The sequence below is a fragment of the Giraffa tippelskirchi genome, chromosome 1 (assembly GCF_054371585.1).
Source record: "Giraffa tippelskirchi isolate mGirTip1 chromosome 1, T2T-mGirTip1v1.2.pri, whole genome shotgun sequence".
Taxonomy (NCBI): domain Eukaryota; kingdom Metazoa; phylum Chordata; class Mammalia; order Artiodactyla; family Giraffidae; genus Giraffa; species Giraffa tippelskirchi.
The window spans coordinates 10,042,983-10,063,407 of NC_137275.1; positions in this window are offsets into that span (position 1 = coordinate 10,042,983).

Genomic DNA, 20,425 nt, shown 5'->3' on the forward strand with positions numbered 1-20,425 from the left:
TTGATCCCTGGGTTGGGAAGATCCCCTAGAGGAGAGCATGGCTACCCACCCCAGTATTCTTGCCTCTGAAATCCCATGTACAGAGGAGCCTGGCAGGCTACAGTCCATGGGGTTGCAAAAGAGTCAGACATGACAGCAGCTAAACAATAACAACCTACTATTTGTGCATTCTAAGTTGCTTCAATGGTGTCCAACTCTTTATAACTCTATGGACTATAGCCCTTTGGGGTCATTTGTCCATGGAATTCTCCAGGCAAGAATTCCAGAATGGGTTGCTATGATCTCCAGGAGATCTTCTCAACCCAGGGATCAAACCCTAGGATCTTAAGTCTCTTGCATTGACAGGCAGGTTCTTTACAGCTAGCACCACCTGGGAAGCCCAATATCCCACTATATGACAGACAACATTCTAGGCCTTGGGAAAACAGTGGTGAAAAGATAAGCAAGACCTGTGCTTTGGAGGGCTCTTAGCTTCTAGTAGTGATCATTTGATAATAAAATATATTTGATCAAAAACAACCACAATGAAGAAACTGCAAGAGGATAGTGCCCGAGAGAATGACTGGAGTGACACAGTGGAGAGAAAAGGGTAGAAAAGAAAGGATATGCCATTGCTGTTCATAATCAAAAGAACTCTGAAAAGGAGCCAATGGAGTGATGAAATATGTTTTCAAGAAGTCGAAATAACAAGTGTGAGGTTCGGGTGAGTTCAGAGAGGATGACAAACAGGAAAATGCTGATCGAGCTATATAGTACATTGAGCAGAGTAGCAGGTGGCAGTTCCCGCCCGACCTCATGATTTGGATTTCATTTTAAGTGCAATTGGAAACTACTGGAGAGATTTACACAAAGTAGCAATAGACTCTGATTGTTAAGCACCTAATTGCACATAGCCTATCCCAGGACAAGTAATATTTCAGGCTACAGAGCACTCTAGTGCAGATACCATAGACAGCACCTCAGGTCTAATCCTGTATTCAATTAAAATATCACTCAGATTTCTATCTGAATCAATGGTCAGGTCAAGAAATCTTTAGAACAAACTTCCATTAAATAGTCAATTCACTTATTTTCTTTTAATTAATAGACTATTTTTTGAGCAGTTTTAGATTTACAAAATTGAGCACATGGTAAAAAAAAAAAAAAATTCTCATATAGTCCCTCCCTTCCCATACATTTTTCCCAGTTATTAACATCTCCTATTTTGTACTTAGTCCCTCAGTCTTGTCTGAATTTTTGTTATCCCATAGGCTTCTGCCTGCCAGCCCACTGTAAATGGGATTCTCCAGGCAAGAATTTTAGAGTGGGTTGCCATTCCCTTCTCCAGAGGATCTTCCTCACACAGGGATCGAATCCGGGTCTCCAGCACTGCAGCCGGATACTTTACTACCTAAGCTACCAGGGAAGCCAACATGCCCCATTAGTGTGGTACATTTGTTAGAATTGATGAATCAACATTGATACATTATTATTAATTAAAGTTCATAGTTTACATTAGGGTTTAAACTTGGTTCAGTTCTTTGAATCTGGACAAATATATAGGGTCGTGAAATCACCTTTACAGTGTCATACAGAGTAGTCTATTGCCCTAAAATTCCACTGTGCTCATTCATCCTTCCTCCTCTACCCTGAATTCTTGGCAACCTTGCTACTCTTAGCAATCTTGCTACACTTTATATAGTTTACCTTTTTCAAAATGCTATGTAATTGGAATCATACAGTATGGAACCTTTTCAGATTGGCTTCTCTAAGTAATATGCATGAAATATCCCTTCATTCCTTTTTGGGCTTCCCAGGTGGCTCTAGTGGTAAAGAACCCACTTGCCAATGCAGGAGACATAAGAGATGTGGGTTTGATCCCTGGGTTAAGAAGATCCCCTGGAGGAGGACATGGCAACCCACTCCATTATTCTTGCCTGGAGAATCCCATGGACAGAAGAGCCAGGCAGGCTACAGTCCACAGGGTTGCATAGAATTAGACATGACTGAAGCAAATTAGCACACATCCATGCCTTTTCATGGCTTAATGGCTCATTTCTTTCTTATCCCTGAGAAATGATTTCACTGTATGGATATACCACAGCTAATCTATCTGTCTTTTGAAGTGCATCTCAGTTGCTTAATTATGAATGAAGATGATATAAATATTGCCTGCAGTATTTATGTGGACACCCAATTTTTAACACATATGGATAAATACTGAAGAGCATGATCCTGGATTGTATGGCAAAAGGACACTTAGCTTTGTAAAGACCTCCCAAGCTGTCTTCTACAGTGGACATACCATTTGGAATTCTTACCAGCAATGAATCAGAGTTCTTGTTGCTCCACATTCTCACCATCATTAGGTATTGTCTTATTTTTCTTTTCTTTTTTTTGACTAGCCATTCTACTATATGTATAGTGGAATCACATTATTTTAATGTGCAAATTCTTCATGATGTACAACATAGAGTATTTTCTGATTCACTTGTTTTAAAGAGTAATGCATTCATTACTTGTAATAATGTCACATGTATACCCATAGATGTACATATACAAATGTATGTATGTGTCCTTGTGAGTGTATATGTACCTATGATGATTCCATGCTTTGATTCAATCCAGCATATTGTTGTTGGTGTTCAGTCACTAAGTCCTGTCTGACTCTTTGTAACCCCATGGACTGCAGCATATCAGGCTCCACTGTCCTTCACTATCTCCCAGAATTTGCTCGGATCAGTGTCCATTGAGTCAGTTATGCTATCTAACCATCTCATCCTCATCCTTCTCCTTTTGCCTTCAACTTTTCCCCGCATGAGGGTCTTTTCCAGGGAGCTGGATCTTTGCATCAGGTGGCCAAAGTATTGGAGCTTCAGCTTAAGCATCAGTCCTTCCAACGAATATTCAAGGTTGATTTCCTTTAGGATTGACTGGTTTGATCTCCTTGGACCAAGGACCTCTCAAAAGGCTTCTCCAGCACCCTGGTTCAAAAGCATAAATTCTCTGGCACTAAGCCTTCTTTATGGTCCAACTCTGACATCCATACATGACTGCTGAAAAAAACATAGCTTTATACGGACCTTTGCTGACAAAATGATGTCTCTACTTTTTAATACACTGTCTAGGTTTGTCATAGCTTTCCTTCCAAGGAGCAAGGGGGTTTTAATTTCATGGCTGCAGTTACCATCCACAGTAATTTTGGAGTCCAAGAAAATAAAATCTGTCACTGCTTCCACTTTTTCCCCTCCTATGGCCATGAAGTGATGGGATCAGATGTGCCTTGATCTTAGTTTTTTGAATGTTGAGTTTTAAGCCAGCTTTTTCTCTCCTCTCTTTCACTTTCATCATATATTTAGTACCTATTGTGTCCCAGAGCCTGAACCAAGCACAAGAAAGATAATTCACCAGCACCTTCCCTCTTCCTAGGCATTCACGGTCTGACAGACAAACATAGACAGGAATACCATGATTAAGGGAACTCTAAGGAGAAACTGCTGTTTAGTAGGATCAGAGAAATTTCTGAAGTAAGAAATCCTAGAGCTGGGCCAACATAACGCAGAAGAATTTACCAGCTGATGGTAGTAGAGTGGAGTCTTGAGTCATTCAGGCTGGCCTCTGGGGGAAACTATAAGTTAAGCTCAGAGGTGATGTCATGTTGAACATGAACTGAGAGATAAGGATGGAAGTGTCAAAATACAGGCCAGTTTTAAGGAGATCTGAGTGATAAATAAAAACTACTGATGGTTATCCAGCTATGAATGCAATAGCCCTATGAAAGTCAGTTTTTCAATAGTAAAATTTTATTAAGCAGGTCATTATAAAAGTTTATAATACCTATAAAGCACAAATAATTTTGATGGTAGTGCCATATGGTTTTAATAATATATTGCCATATTATTAAATGAGTAGACTCATTGGAAAAGACCTTGATGCTGAAAAAGATTGAGGGCAGGAGGAGAAGGAGGTGACAGGATGAGATGGTTAGATAGCATCACCGACTCAATGGACATAAATCTGAGGAAACTCTGGGAGATAGTGAAGGACAGGGAAGGCTATCATGCTTCAGTTCATGCAGTCACAAAGAGTCAAACATGACCTAACGACTGAACAACAACAGTATCATTAAATACAGCTTGTGTTTTTACTTGCTTCTTTTAATAAACTTTAAAAAGTTTAAAGAAGCACAACAAAGTTCAAATATATCAAAAATTAGATCACAATCTCATACTCATAAATTATAATAATTAATATTCAGGTTTATAATAGTCCATGTATATATATATATATATATATATATATATATACATGGACATGTGTATTAACAAAATTGATCACTGCATGCTATTTCACTTCATTAAGTGGAGGTTTGCAATGTCATTTTTAATGATTTCTGAGTGATCAATCTATGAAATGAACAAAGCATGATTTATTTACCAATTCTCCCTTGAAGGCTAGTTTGGGCACTTCTACTTTTTCCATGTTATAAATAGATCTGAGATAAAATTATACTATTAAATCTTTGGGAATTGATTCAGTTATTCTACTAGGATAATTCTTTACTAGGCTAAATTTCTGGTCAAAGTATATGCACCTAGTTAGTAGAGCTTTGATAAATGTGCTGCGTGTGCTGTGCTCAGAGATTTCAGTCTTATCCAACTCTGTGACCCCATGGACAGCAGCCCACTGTCCGTGGGATTTCCCATGCAAGAATACTGGAGTGGGTTGCTATTTCATTCTCCAGGGGATCTTCCTGACTTAGGGATGAAAGCCATATGTCTTGCACCTCCTGCACTGGCAGGCAGAATCTATACCACTCTGCTACCTGGAAAGGCCTTTTTACACAAGGTAGTGCAAATATACTCCCAGGTGGCTCAGTGGTAATAAATCTGCCTGCCAATGCAGGAGACGCAGGAGATGCAAGTTTGATCCCAGGGTTGGGAAGATCCCTTGGAGGAGGAAATGTCAACGTACTCCAGTAGTCTTGCCTGGAAAATCCCATAGCCAGAGGAGCCTGGTGGGCTGCAGTCCATGGGATCACAAAGAGCTGGACAGGATTTAGTGACTGAGCATGCGGCACCAGTGCAGGCATGTCATTCCCAATCTCCCAATTAATCCCATGCCACCTTCCCTGCCCCATGTCCACACATCCATTCTACGATAGTATTTCAATTATTGTCAATATTATATAAAATATATTGGTGTTGCTTTATTTTGTCACAGTCCTCTCTTGCCTGGTCCAAGGTTCTATCTCCTACTTTTTTTCTTGCTTCATTTCTTATCATTGACCGTATCTTCTCCACAGAGCAGTGGAAGGATCCCTTAATAAAGTGAATCCATTCTCTTAAAATCCTTCCAAAAGGTCTTATGACTATTAGAATAAAATCTAAATAATTGGCCCTATTAGATAGGGTCCCTTCCTAACTGCTTGGTCTAATTTAATATTCTGCTTATTCACTCTTTCCCACAGCTTCCTCCAACCCACTTCCATCCTCTTAAGCTTTATTCACACTGCTCTTCTGTTCCTTAAGGCATTATCTTGCTTTCCCCTTGATAGGAACATACTGGAACTGCTGTAAAACTGGCCCCTTCTCTTGATTCAGGACTGAGCTTGTGTATCACCACCCCAGAGAGGTCTTCCCTGAGAACTCAAAGCAAAAGGCCCTTGATCCATTCCAGGGACTCCCTATTAGACTACCCTCTTTTGTTGCCTTTACAGCACATACTGTTACCTGAAAGTATCTTGTATTTTTGTTTCCTTTTTATAAACAGATACGAGGACCTTGTTTGTGTTCTCCATTCTGCACTATTCCTAGCATTTTGTTTGTTCCTGCCACATTAGAGGCAATTCAGAAAAGTGATTTTGTGTTTTTGCTCAGTCGTGTCTGACTCTTTACCATCCCATGGACTGTCGGCTACCAGGCTCCTCTGTCCATGGAATTTTCCAAGAGTACTGGAGTGGGTTTCCATTTCCTTCTCCAGAGGATCTTTCCGATCCAGGAATCAAACCCAGGTCTCCCACATTGCAGGCAGATGCTTTACCGTCTGAGCCACCAGGGAATTCCCTATTCAGAAAAACATGTGTTAAATGACTGAAAGAGTTAAATGTTCCAGTTTTGCTCCATTTGGAGTTACTTACTTATTAATAACTGTACCTAATTCTTCTATTGCATGTTCATCTTTTCCCCTCTTATAAGAATTTTCTGGCATATGAGCAACTCATGTCCTGACACTTAAAAAAACCCTGCATTTATGATTTGCTGTATTATTGCTTAATTATGATTTCTATGTACAATATTTTTTTAAATTTTCAATTATCAAGTAGAATATTGTGATCTGTTTTTTTCCTTTCTAAATTTGGAAACTACTTGTGAATTTTTTCCCTACAGGTTAATATCCATACATATCTAGAGTTGTAACACTGAAATAGTTCAATAACATATCAATACTTGTGCAAAATATCTTGGTATAGATGGTGTGAAGTCTTTGACTGTGTGGATCACGACAAACTGAATACTTCTTAAAGAGATGGGAATACCAGACCGCCTGACCTGCCTCCTGAGAAATCTGTATGCAAGTCAAGAACCAACAGTTAGAACTGGACATGGAAAAACAGACTGGTTCCAAATCGGAAAAGGAGTATATCAAGGCTTTATACTGTCACCCTGCTTATTTAACTTATATGCAGAGTACATCATGAGAAACGCTGGGCTGGATGAAGCACAAGCTGGAATCAAGATTGCCGGGAGAAATAACAATAACCTCAGATATGCAGATGACACCACCTTTATGGCAGAAAGTGAAGAGGAACTAAAGGACCTCTTGATGAAAGTGAAAGAGGAGAGTGAAAAAGTTGGCTTAAACCTCAACATTGAGAAAACTAAGATCACGGCATCTGATCCCATCACTTCATGGCAAATAGATTGGCAAACAGTGGAAACAGTGGCTGACTTTATTTTTTTGGGTTCCAAAATCACTGCAGATGGTGATTGCAGCCATGAAATTAAAAGACGCTTACTCCTTGGAAGGAAGGAGTAAGGACCAACCTAGATGGCATATTAAAAAGCAGAGACATTACTTTGCCAACAAAGGTCCGTCTAGTCAAGGCTATGGTTTTTCCAGTGGTCATGTATGGATGTGAGAGTTGGACTACAAAGAAACTGAGCGCCAAAGAATTGATGCTTTTGAACTGTGGTGTTTGAGAAGACTCCTGAGAGTCCCTTGGACTGCAAGAAGATCCAACCAGTCCATCCTAAAGGAGATAAGTCCCGGGTGTTCATTGGCAGGACTGATGTTGAAGCTGAAACTCCAATACTTTGGCCACTTGATGCGAAGAGCTGACTCATTTGAAAAGACCCTGATGCTGGGAAAGATTGAGGGCAGGAGGAGAAGGGGACTACAGAGGATGAGATGGTTGGATGGCATCACCGACTCAATGGACATGAGTTTGAGTGGGCTCCAGGAGTTGGTGTTGGACAGGGAGGCCTGGCATGTTGCAGCTCATGGGGTCACAAAGAATCTGACACGACTGAGCAACTGAACTGAACTCAACTGAAATGGCTTCCATTGTCTTGTTATTTTAGTCTTGTTTTGCCTCATTTTAAAAGAATTGTTTCTGATCAGAATTATGTGGAAACATTTTCTTATTGATTCAATTTCCTATTATAAACACTATTTGCTAAAATCTGCAGATTTTTTTTTGAGGATTTTAGAGATTTTGCTTTTGCATAAATGTCTCCAAGTTGCTAAGTTTGTACATTTTTTTCCTTCTTCTTCTCTGCTTTTGGGAGTTTTTATTCTCTCATTCATTCAATATTATCTGTCACAATCCTATTGTGATTTTTTTTTTTTTTTGCTGCTTCTAAACATTTTCAAACACTTCTCTAGGTAAACATGGTTTCCCCTTAATTTAGAGCCAAATTCATGAACATTTGAAACCTATTTACTGTTCATACTACTAAAAAGTTAACTTAGTTTGCTGCTGTGCTCTTGATGAATATGTTTCTCAGATGTCTGACTATCGGGCAAATACAGAGGTGATTAAATGAGTGGAGATAGCTTAGAGGATCTATGTAGATTATGATTGAGGAAGATTGTTTTAAAGAAAGATCCAGTATCAAGGTTCATCCTATAATAAAATAACCTGGTTCTGCATCTGTTCTGCTAGAAAAAATACTCCTCCTGCTTTGCTTTTTATTATATAGTTGATAGCTTACCACAAATAAGCTTTTATTTAAGGCTTACCAATTAAAATACATGGGAGAGAGAAACTTAAAAACAAGTTGAACAAATCAATGAACAAATGGATGAACCAAAGAACAAAAGAAAGAGAGAGAGAGGGAGGATGGGGAGAGTAAGGAAGGAAGAAAAGAGAGAAAAAAATATCATATTTTAATGTGCTGCAGAAAATAAAAAGGTCAGTTCCTCTCTATTGAATCACCCTGATAAAATTATTCTGAATAATTTTGCATTTGTGAAGAATTGAACTAAGGCCATCTTCCAAGGAGTTATGATATATAGCTGCACACACACACACACACACACACACACAGCAACCCAAAGCAACCGTTAGAAGTTAAAACTGTCTTCTAATGGAAAGAGCTCTCTGGCTCCACTGTCAACATAATTTGTTAAAAATCTTCACATCAGCATCTCTGTTAGCCTGCTCTGGGTGGAAATTTTTAAAAACTTACAAAAGAGATCAATGCTAAATAGGACGACTATTGCAACTTTGTACTTCTCTTTGGAATCTAACAAAATGGGTCTCTAAACAATGAACGTACAGTAGAAACCATTCCAACAGATTTAACAGCCATCTGGAGTAGTTATTCATGTTCCTTAAAAATAGGCTGTTTAAGAACGTGCAAAGTTTCTTCCTAATATAATTCAGTGTTCTCTCTAACAATAGGCAAGTTGCCTGGAGGAGTTAGAGTAGAAATGCTTTCAATGGACAGGTATAGTTGTTTAATTTCTATTGCCATGTAAAAAGGTACTCAGAACTTAAATTTCAAAATCATGTTGTATGTACCCATCTATTGTCATCAAAATTCCTCTGGACTCCATGACCTGGTGGAGGGACAAGGGGGCCTGGTGTGCTGCAGTCCATGGGGTCTCAAAAAGTTAGACACGACTTTGCCACTGAACAACAACAAAAATTCCATCACCTTCCCCTTTCAATCTCTCACATTGTTTTGCTTTCATCCTTTATTTCTTCATTGGGTCAGCAACTTGCAGTGAGACTGTATTAATAATGCTTTTTAACAGTAATAATATCCTCTCTTTTATAATTGAGACACTGTAAACATTGCAGCTATTTGGCTCCAGTTTCTTAGTTGAATAATGGTAGAACTCTAAAGAAAAGTACAGGTCTCCTGGCAGTTGTTTGCTTATTTCTAAAGTCACTCTCCCAGTTATTTCCACCTGGAATCCTGTAGCCCACAGGATCAAAATGACATACCTTAAACTGGAGAAGCCAGATCCTCTGAGAACTGGTTCCAGTCCAACTTTCTAATGTCCTATTACTCTACTCAAATCCATGTACCTTTGGCATCTACTGCTGTTTCCTTTACTTCCTTCCCTATTTTAATTAGTATAACAGAGAAGACTAGACTCTGTAGTAGAGATACGCTGCTGCTAAGTCGCTTCAGTCGTGTCCGACTCTGTGCGACCCCATAGACAGCAGCCCACCAAGCTCCCCTGTCCCTGGGATTCTCCAGTCAAGAACACTGGAGTGGGTGGCCATTTCCTTCTCCAATTCATGAAAGTGAAAAGTGAAAGTGAAGTCACTCAGTCATGTCCAACTCTTCGAGACCTCATGGACTGCAGCCTACCAGGCTCCTCCGGCCATGGGATTTCCCAGGCAAGAGTACTGGCGTGGGGTGCCATTGCCTTCTCCAGTAGTAGAGATATAGGCAGCTTTAATTTCTCACTCAAGGCTAATAAATCTTAGCTCTCTTTTTTTTCAAATGAAGTCTTGATTTGAAATTCCTACACCCTGGAACAGTGATGAGGTCATGACCCCTCCTTTACCATCAGCTCCCCTTTCTCTATGTTTGCTCCATTTTTGAGAGTGAGCAAGAAGTCCCCTTAAGGGTTTAATCACATAATGGATGTGACAATCTCTCTACCTTCATTTTGATGATTTCTAGAATTTCTATCTTATCACCTGTTGACTCCATGTAGGTCAATAGGAGCCTTGTTGGTAAGAGATTTAACCACAATCCTTTCTTACTAGATACTTGTGATGTTAAAGAAATATTCATGACACTTGTTAAAGAATGGGAAGACCATCTTCATTTAAAAAGGGTCATCATGATAATTGAAGGGACCACTTCACTGGGGAGGAGAAAGGCTGAGTTCAATTCCAAAGACAACAGGGAAAAGTGAATGCTTATAGCCAAGGAGAAGTAGGGTGGGAGTCGGTGGATGGAAAATTACTAAGAGGAAGTATCAGAGATAAGTGGGAATTCTTAATAAAATGACCTTATTGTTCCTTGGAAGAAAAGCTATGACAAACCTAAACAACATATTAAAAAGCAGAGACATTTCTTTGCCAACAAAGGTCCATGTGGTCAAGGCTATGGTTTTTCCAGTAGTCATGTATGGATGTGAGAGTTGGATCATAAAGAAGATTGAGCATCAAAGAATTGATTCTTTTGAACTGTGGTGTTGGAGAAGACTCTTGAGAGTCCCAGGGACTGCAAGGAGATCAAATCAGTAAATGCTAAAGGAAATCAACCCTGAGTATTCATTGGAAAGACTGATCCTGAAACTGAAGCTCCAATAGTTTGGCCACCTGATACGAAGAGGCAACTCGTTAGAAAAGACCCTGATGCTGGGAAAGATTGAAAGCATGAGGAGGGGATGACAGAGGATGAGATAGTTGGATGGCATCACCGATTTGACGGACCTGAGTTTGAGCAAGTTCCGGGAGTCAGACACAACTGAACCACTGAAAAGCAACAATAAGGATTGTTACTGAAAGAAGGCTAGGGGTATCAGACATACCTAGAGAATGTGGTGGAGGATGAGAAATCTGATTCCATACTGAAGGTGATCAAAATTATGGATGGGGAATTCTGACTAAAGTGACTTAACAGGGTTTTTACTGGAATTGGACAATAAGAAATGAACAAGGAAGCCCTAAAGCCAAGGCACATATGAAAAAGAACTCGGAGGAGTTTGAATAAAATCTGACCAAGGAGAGTATTTTCACCAGTAGTCCCTTGTGAGACTGACTGCCTGCTTTCCCCAGACTACAGTGGTCTCCAGCTTGACCACAGAGCCAGTTTCATCCACTCACTAGCCTTGATCACTGGCAAAGCACGCTTTCTCTTAATCTCTGAAAACACAGGGGATCAAGCCATCATACCTTCTTTGCTTTCTCATGTTCTCCAGTTTCTGTCATTTCCAGGCAGGTTAGCAAACCCTTTGGCTCTTCAGTGAACCAACCTCAATTCAACATGTGTTTTTCCCTTTGAACTTATACCATTTCCCTAGAAACCCCAGGAAGGAACACTTTGATTTTACCCCCAGTGAGACCTGAATCAGACTTGTGATGTGCAGAGGTATAAAATAATAAGTCTGTCTCAGCTTGAGCTGTTAAATTTCTGGTAATTTGTTAAAATAGTAACTGAAAAACATGTAGTATTCTTTCAATGTGATCCTTCCACATTGTTGTAGTCCCATTGATTCTTCTAAAATGATACTTCTTGGGTAGTTGTACACTGTATGATTGGTTGGATTTACAACAGATACTTCTCTAAATCTAGAATGGATTTCCTGGTGCCCTTGTTCTGAGATGTAATCTCTGGTTTGCAATTCTAGGAAATTCTATACTTTCTGAACAAAGTCTCCTTAATATTATTTTCTCATTTCAGAATCCTACCCATCTGAGATAGATAATTTTAATGTGTCAGTCTGATTATGCCATTGGATACCCAGGTAACTAGTTAAACATTGTTTTTTTGTTTGTTTGTTTTTTTCATGTGTCTGTAAGGTTATTTCTGGAAGAGATTAGCATTTGAATTGGTGAACTGAGTAAATCCGAAGTAAATCAGATTTTTTTTCCTTGCCGTACACTAAGACCTCACAGATTTCTTTGATTGTTATAGTGACCAAAAAGTCATTAGTACAAAATCTATTAATGCAAATATGAGGAATCTAGAACAATGGTACAGATGAACCTATTAGCAGGACAGGAATAGAGATGCAGATATAGACAAGAGACATGTGAATATGGGAAGGGAAAATGGAGGGTGAGATGAATTAGGAGACTGGGACTGACATGCATACACTACTGTGTGTAAAATAGATTGCCAGTAAGAACCTGCTGTAGAACACCAGGAACTCAACTTGGTGCTCTGTGATGACCTAGATGGGTGAGATAAGGGTGGATGGTGTAGGGGAGGCTCAAGAGGGGGGGTTTATATGTACACATATAGCTGATTCAGTTTATTGTACAGAAAAAAACTGGCACAACATTGTAAAGCAGTTATGCTCCAATGAAAAAATAATTTTTTAAAAAAGAAAAAAAAAGGGTCAAGTAGTGGTATGATGGTAAACAAATGAAAAAATCTATTTGGGGAATTTCCTGGCAGTCCAATGGTTAGGACTCCACACTTCCACTTCAGGGAGCATGAGTTTGATCCCTCCCTGATCTGGGGACTAAGATCTTGACAGCCTTGAGGTACAGTAAAAAAAAAAAAAAAAAAAGATTAGCTGTATTTGCTGATGTCAATGGCTTCCTTTTTGGCCACTTTCAAGCTATTATTATTGACAGTAACCTCTAGAATTCCTGAATAACTATCAATTAACTCTCATGACCTAGGACAAACAGGCTATAATATACTACCAGAACTTTGAGAGGTATGTACTTAGTCACTCAGTTGTGGCCAACCCTTGTGAGCCTATGGACTACAGCCTGCTAGACTCCTCTGTCCATGGGGATTCTCCAGGAAAGAATACTGGTGTGGGTTGCCATGCACACTTCCAGGGGATCTTCCCAACCCAGGGATCGAACCCAGATCTCCTGCATTGCAGGCAGATTCTTTACTATCTGAGCCACCAGGGAAGCCCTTGAAGGGTATATGTATTTTTAGGCATGAGGGTGGTGCCTCCATGATGGAATTAGTGGCCTTATAAGAAAAGAGAGAGAGATCAAAGAATCAGAACAAAAAAAAATCTAAAATTTATATGAAAACACAAAAGACTTCAAATAGTCAAAGCAGTTTTAAGAGAGAGAACAAATCTCCAGGTATCACACACCCTGATTTCAAACAATTTATATTGCAAAGTTACAGTCATCAAAGCAGTATGGTACTGGCACAAAAACAGAATAGAGAACTCAGAAATAAACCTGTGCTTATATGGTGCATTAATCTATGACAAAGGAGGAATATACAACAGGGGAAAGAAAAGAAAAAAATAAAATACACATATTAAATGATTTTTCCCCCCATTAGTCATGCACAGAGCTGGAGAAGACTCTTGAGAGTCCCTTGGACTGTAAGGAGATTAAACCAGTTGATCTAAAAAGAAATCAACCTTGAATATTCTTTGGAAGGACTGATGCTGAAGCTGAATCTCCAATACTTTGGCTACCATATGCAAAGAGCCAACTCATTGGAAAAGACCCTGATGCTGGGAAAGATAGAAGGGAGAAGGAGAAGTGGGTGGCAGAGGATGATATGGATAGATATCATCACCAACTCGATGGACATGAATCTGAGCAGTGAAGGACATGGGAGCCTGGCATGCTGCAGTCCATGGGGTCACAAAGAGTAAGACATGACTTAGTAATTGAACAACAACAACAGCATATATTAAATATATGTATTAAATGCATATTATATACTGGACATATATTAAATTCATACTATATATTATGTATAAATTATTTAACAAAGTCTTTTAAATAAAACACTTCAGACAATACGGATAGTATTGAAGCAGGAATTGCAGCTCCTTATACAAAAACAGGTAGTGACGATTTTTCCATACTATAAAAAGAAACTGTTATTATTTATTTGGGTTAAGAATGATACACAATTGTGAACATATGAACTATTTATAATCAATATTTGGGTGCTTTAAATTATAATAGATACAAAGTTAGAATGTGAAAACTTGATGGGAAGGAACTAAGTATCAATTCTTGTTGTTGTTCCACTCAGTCATATCTGACTCTTTGTGACCCCATGGACTGCAGCACATGAAGCTTCCCTGTCCATCACCATCTCATGGAACTTGCTCAAACTCATGTCCATTGAGTTGGTGATGCCATCCAACCATTTCATCTTCTGTTATCCACTTCTCCTCCTCCCTTCTATCCTTCCCAGCATCACGGTCTTTTCCAGTGAGTTGGCTCTTCACATCAGGTGGCCAAAGTATTGGAGCTTCTGCTTCAGCATTGGTCCTTCCAATGAATATTCAGAATTGATTTCCTTTAGGACTGACTGGTTAGATCTCCTTGCAGTCCAAGGGACTCTCAAGAGTCTTCTCTAGCACCACAGGTCAAAAACATCAATTCTTTGATGCTCAGCCTTTTATAAAGTTCAACTCTAACATCCACACACGACTACTGTAAAAACCATAGTTTTGACCATATGAATCTTTGTTGGCAAAATAATGTTTCTGCTTTTTAATATGCTGTCTAGGTTTGCCATAGCTTTCCTTCTAAGGAGCAAGCATCTTTTAATTTCATGACTGCAGTCACCTGTCCACAGTGATTTTAGACCCCAAGAAAATAAAAGTCTGTCACTGTTTCCATTGTTTCCCCATCTATTTGCCATGAAGAGATGGAACCGGATGCCATGATGTTAGATTTTGAATGTTGAGTTTTAAGCCAACTTTTTCACTCTCCTCTCTCACTTTCATCAAGAGGCTTTTTAGTTCCTCTTCATTTTCTGCCATTAGGGTGATTTTACCTGCATATCTGATATTGATATTTCTCCTGACAGTCTTGATTCCAGCTTGTGCTTCATCCAGTCCAGCACTTCTCATGATGTACTCATAAATAAGCAGGGTGACAGTATACTGCCTTGACTTCCTCCTTTCCTGAACTGGAACCAGTCTGTTGCTCCATGTCCAGTTCTAACAGTTGCCTCTTGACTTGCACACAGATTTCTCAGGAGGTAGACAAGGCACTCTGGTATTTCCACCTCTTGAAGTGTTTCCCACAGTTTATTGTGATCCACACAGTCAAAGGCTTTAGCGTTTGGCTTAAAGTCAATCAGTTCTAACTCCTTCATTTTACAGAAAAGCATAAAAGTAATAGTGAAAGTGAAAGTGTTAGTGTTCAACTTTTTGTGACCCTAGTGGACAGTCTCCTCTGTCCATGGAATTCTCCAAGCAAGAATACTGGAGTGGGTAGCCATTCTCTCTGCAAGGAGCTTCCCAACCTGAGGATAGAACCCAGCGGTCCTGCATGACAGGATGATTCTTTACCATCCGATGAGTATCAAATAAACAAATGCCTTTGCCCTTAATCAAATTGCAAGTTTATAAAAGTTTATACTTCAGCTATTACTTCTAGATATCTGGGTGACTTTGTTGTTGTATTAACAGCTTGCATGAATAGAATTAACTGAGTAATATTAGAAAATAACATTTACCTTTATACTGTTGTATGATTTTGTTCTTCAGATTTTTTTTTTAAAGAGTTTGATGAGGGAAGCTAGTTTGGCTTAATTTTCAAAGCGATTATTTTATTTTTTGGCATTGCTGGGTCTTTGTTGTTGCTTGGGCTTTTCTCCAATTGTAGCTAGCACACCAGGATGGCTCCCTATTTGTGGTGTGTGGGCTTCTCACTGTGGTGACTTCTCTTGTTGCAGATCACAGGACCTAGGACACACAGGTTTCAATACAGGCTGTGGATATAACACACAGGCTGTGGATCCTGGGCTCTAGAGCACAGGCTTAAGAGGTGTGGTGCTTGGGCTTAGGTATTCCTTGGCATGTGGGATCTTCCCAGATAATGAATCAAACTAATTTCTCCTTGTTTGGCAAGTGAATTCTTTACTACTGAGCCACCAGGGAAGCCCTAGATAAGTTAGTTTTTGTTTTTTTTTTAATGCACACATTATTCACTTACCTTATATATATTCAGTATTATATTTTGTGTAACTACTATATATGAGGCTATAGTTCAAGATAAAGAGCATATACTGGTAAACAAAACAGAGAAGTTCTTTTCATCAATGGAACTTGCATTCTAGGTTTTTTGTTTGTTTTTGTTTTTTTAAGGGACACAAATAAAGGGGAAAAAAGACTGATAGCATGAATTTTCAGGAAGGCAAAATGGAAGTGGAAAGATCACTAAGGAGGATGTTGTGATAGTTCACAGCTGAAATAACTCTGGTAACAGTGAAGAAGGTAAGAAATGATTGGATGGTGTCTACTCTGGAAAGGTGTAGCTAACAGGACATGGTGGTTTGTTACATAAAGATTTTGAAGGAAAGAACAAATTTGAAGATGGCCACTAGGTTTTTGACCTGAGATGCTGATTCAATGATAATGCCATTTACTGAGATGGAAAAGATATCATTGAAGGTTTTTAATTTAGACTTCTCTTTCAGATACATAAACTGTGATATTTCCAAAGTATGCTAGTGATGCATTCAATCTTAAGTTCAGATGAAAAAAGGTGAGTTGAAATTTAATGTCTGAAGCTCCAATACTTTGGCCACCTAATGTGAAGAGCCAACTCATGGAAAAGACCCTGACGCTGGGAAGGATTGAAAGCAAAAGAAGGGAGTGACAGAGAATGAGATGGTTAGATAGCATCGCCACTCAATGAACATGAATTTGAGCAAACTCAAGGAGATAGTGGAGGACAGAGGATCCTGCTGTCAACTTAAAAAGATGTACAAATTTCAAGTTAAGTTTTATTTGGGGCAAAATGAGGACTGCAGCCTGGAAGGTAGATAGCTCTGAGAGACTGCTCCAAAGTGGCAGTAGGGGGAGGTCAATATATAAGGGTTTGGTGAAGGGGGAGTTCAATACCATGAAGCACTCATTTTACAAAAGGATTTTTGTTAGTCATGAGGATCTGTTGTCACCATGAAGGGATTTAATGCTTCTCTAGATATGAGGAGATGCAAGGATGGAGATCAGAAAATCTGTTCCTAAAAATATTCAACTATCTAAAGACCTATCTACCAGATTCCCTGGAGCACAGAGTGCCTCACTCCACCCTGAACTCCCTCAGGGGTGTTTCAGGTCAACAGCTATAACAGCAGGGGGTCCAATCTCTGCAGAGGCAGATGGCAAATGACTTAGTGGTTCATCTGTTGGCAATGCCCTTGGTAAGTGTCAGTTTGTAGTTGACACTAGCATCCTGCAGTCCATGGGGAGGCAAGGAGTTGGACGTAACTTGGCAAGTGAACAACAACAACAATGCTTTGGAGAGCTACAAAACTCAATAAGATCAGTTAGAAAATGGAGCAGGAGAGAAAATAATCTCAAAACATGAGCTCCAAGCTACTGCAAAAATGCTCACTAGAGTGCTTTTAAATAAATCACACAATGAAAGGTAAAAGTGCAAAATAAAACCAACACATGCACATACTCACACACCAGCTCACCCACACATTGCACACACTCTTACAAACATTCACACATGTGGGGGGAGGGGGATGGAAGAAGAGGTAGGTAGTTTAAAGACATCATTTTATTTAATTTTCATAAGAACAAGATGTATGAGAAATAAAGAACCCAACAATGATGACCAAGGAAATCTAGTTGCTGGAATATGGGTGAAATTAGGACATATTGTTAATACAATTCACGTGCCCAATGCACAGTGAGGCCACACAAACCTGAAACATTGGAGACTGGAGCAGATAAATATTTCTTGCAGGGCTATGCATTGAGACTGGTGGCTCAAGTTCCCCAAAGCCCTGAGCTCTGTGAAGGGTTTTAGCAAAGCATTTTTTATTTATCTTTTAATTTTTTTTTTTTAAATTAGAGGATAATTACTTAACAATACCGTGGTGATTTTTTCCATACATCAACATGAACCAGCTATATCCCTTCCTTCTTGAACCCTACTAGCATTTTTAAAGGCCAGGTGAGGGAGGGGGTCACAGGGTATTTGACCAGCTTGTCAGAAAGTGAAAAGTGAAAGTTGCTCAGTTGTGTCCGATTCTTTGCGACTCCACAGACTATACAGTCCATGGAATTCTCCAGGCCAGGATACTGGAGGGAGTAGCCTTTCCCTTCTCCAGGGGATCTTCCCAATCCAAGAATCTACTCAGGTCTCCAACATTGCAGGCTGATTCTTTACCAGTTAAGCCACAGGGAAGCCCTCAGCTTGTTGGGGGAGTTTGCAATTTCCTTGGTTCTGTCTCGCTGCAGCAAAAATTTGAAGCGATGGACAGACCAGTGTTACAGCTCAGTTTTATTTGACAAGCAAAGGAAAATACATCCTGGAGGCGCGAGGCCTGGCTGACCCAAAAGATGCAAAGAAAAGAGAGTCCAGAGGCTCAATTTTGGCTCCTCTTTTTATTTTTTTTTTCTCCTTCCCCTGAACCTGCCCTATTTAAATTGGGTTGGACGGAGGAGCCTGGTAGGCTGCAGTCCATGGGGTCGCTATGAATTAGACACGACTGAGCTACTTCACTTTCACTTTTCACTTTCATGCATTGGAGAAGGAAATGGCAACCCACTCCAGTATTCTTGCGTGGATAATCCCAGGGATGGGGAAGCCTGGTGGGCTGCCGTCTATGGGGTCGCACAGAGTTGGACACGCCTGAGGCGACTTAGCAGCAGCAGCAGCAGCCAGGAGGGCTGTTTGTTTCACCTGAGGTTCTCACTCTTTTCCTCAGACCTTCCTTTGTTCTATTTTCACAGGCTTTTCCCTTCTTTGTCTTTTAGCCACATTATTTTGGACTCCTTTCCCCTATTCTTACTACCTAACAAATTCCTCAATGTTTCTCTGGTTGACTGATGATGAGGAAAGTGTCAAAGGGACTAATGTTATGAATCCTCAGGTTCTGGAGGCCTGGGGGCTATGTGCTCTTGTCATCCAGTAGTCAACATTTGGTGGAGGTTTTAGCATCTGTAAAACAAATCAGGTAAAATTTTGGATTGAATACTGTTATCTAGGTACTTCAGAGAGGAGCTAAAGCAGAGCATATGGGGGAAGGCCTGCCACAGGAAGACCCCATCTGGTCCTGCTCAATTTCAATATTAAATGAATAAAATGCTCTAGATCTGGGGTAGAGTTTTCAGTTCTCCTCAACACTAAAAACATGTGAAATACAGTGTGAGGACTGGTACTTCCCCGATGGCTCAGTGGTAAAGAATCTGCCTGCAATCAAGAGCCACAGGAGATGCGGATTCAGTTTCTGGGTTGGAAAGATCCCCTGGAGGAGGAAATGGCAATCCACTCCAGTATTCTTGCCTGGAGAATCCCATGGATAGAGGGGTCTGACTGGTTACAGTCCATGGGCTTGCAGGTAGTCAGGCATGACTGAATCAACTTAGCACGCAGGTACAGTGAGGTCATTTGTAACACTGACCAAGGCAGTTTCAGTAATATGATGGGGAGAGACGTTATAAGAATAAATTCAAGGGACTTCCCTGGTGGTCCATGGCTAGACTTCATGCTCCCAGTGCAGGGGATCTGGGTTTGATCCATGTCCACTGAACTAAGTCCCACATGCTGCAACTAAAGAGTTTGCATGCTGCAAGGAAGATCAAAGATTCTGTGTGCTGCAACTAAGTCCTGGCATAGTCAAGTATGTATATATATATACACACACACATATATACATACATACATACATACATATATATATATATATATACCCTATAGGGTAAATTCAAGAAAACATGACAAATGAAAATGGGTGGACAATGAGTGGAGCCAAGCATTCTTATAGGTTTCTCTAAGTGAGAAGTTGGGAATTAGCTAGAGTGATGGGAGATCGAGGAGATATTGCAGAATATTTTGTAATATCACTTTAGAGAATATTAGACAGCATTAAACAAAGAAAACCTGACGTTGCAGGAGGGAAAGATATAATCACAGAAGGGTAAGTAATCACTTACCTGAGTAAATAATTGTTCGTAGGATTCAATACATAAATCCAGGATTCATTCTTCTATATAAGGGAGGACAGTTCATCGATTACAGTAGGAAAAAGTTAGGAATATACAGGAAGAAGACAGTAGAGGTGGAGATGTAGATGGATAGGTAAACTGGGGGCTCTATAGATTAGAAAGCTTATTTCAGGTTTGTGAGTGAGAGGCAATGACTTTCAGAGTTCATGAAATTGCAAAGATTTTAGGAGAGTTGAATCTGCTTAGGAGCTATAATAGCCTTAGGAGAGAGATTGAGCATGAGAGGTGACTAAGAGACTAGGAGCTAAAGATATATGCCTCATGGGATTAGTGCTAATTCTTTACCAAGAGAATGTAGATAATCAGTCCTAATTATAGC